Below are 568 nucleotides of genomic sequence, written 5' to 3' on the forward strand. Positions count from 1 at the left end.
ATATATGCTTTACTGAGATGTACATGAATGGAGCAAAAACTCCTAATTTCCTCTATACCTTGCACTTTCCTAATGCATTTGAGAGACAAACGTTAAAATCTGTTAAGCAGTCTATCACCACTAAACCTTTGCTCCTCTCCTGCCTTTTCTACTCCATTACCTCATTCTCTTTTAAACATTTTTAGTTTACAGCTGTTTGATTAAATACATTTCTATTTTTATGAACAATACATGTAAATGTGTGCAACATATCAATAGGATAGTGAGTTGAACTGTCAATAAATATTTTTTCCCCAAAGAAATGGTGTATTTTTTAGGCACACAATAGAACTTATTGTTTCGATTATCCAGCCTGCATATTTATGTTTCAGTCTCAACATAGTTTGAAGCAGGAAGCCGTTTTAAACATAAAGCTCTGATAAACCCCATTTTTCTGAAATTAAATGAAGGAAAAACTGAGGTAGTTGTTTTTGGAAAAAAAGAGGAACGCTTAAAAGTCTGCGCTCAGCTTCAAACAACAATGTTAAAAACAACAGACAAAGCCAGAAATCTTGGTGTAGTCATGGAC

Source organism: Etheostoma cragini, chromosome 2 (genome assembly GCF_013103735.1).
Source record: "Etheostoma cragini isolate CJK2018 chromosome 2, CSU_Ecrag_1.0, whole genome shotgun sequence".
NCBI classification, from domain to species: domain Eukaryota; kingdom Metazoa; phylum Chordata; class Actinopteri; order Perciformes; family Percidae; genus Etheostoma; species Etheostoma cragini.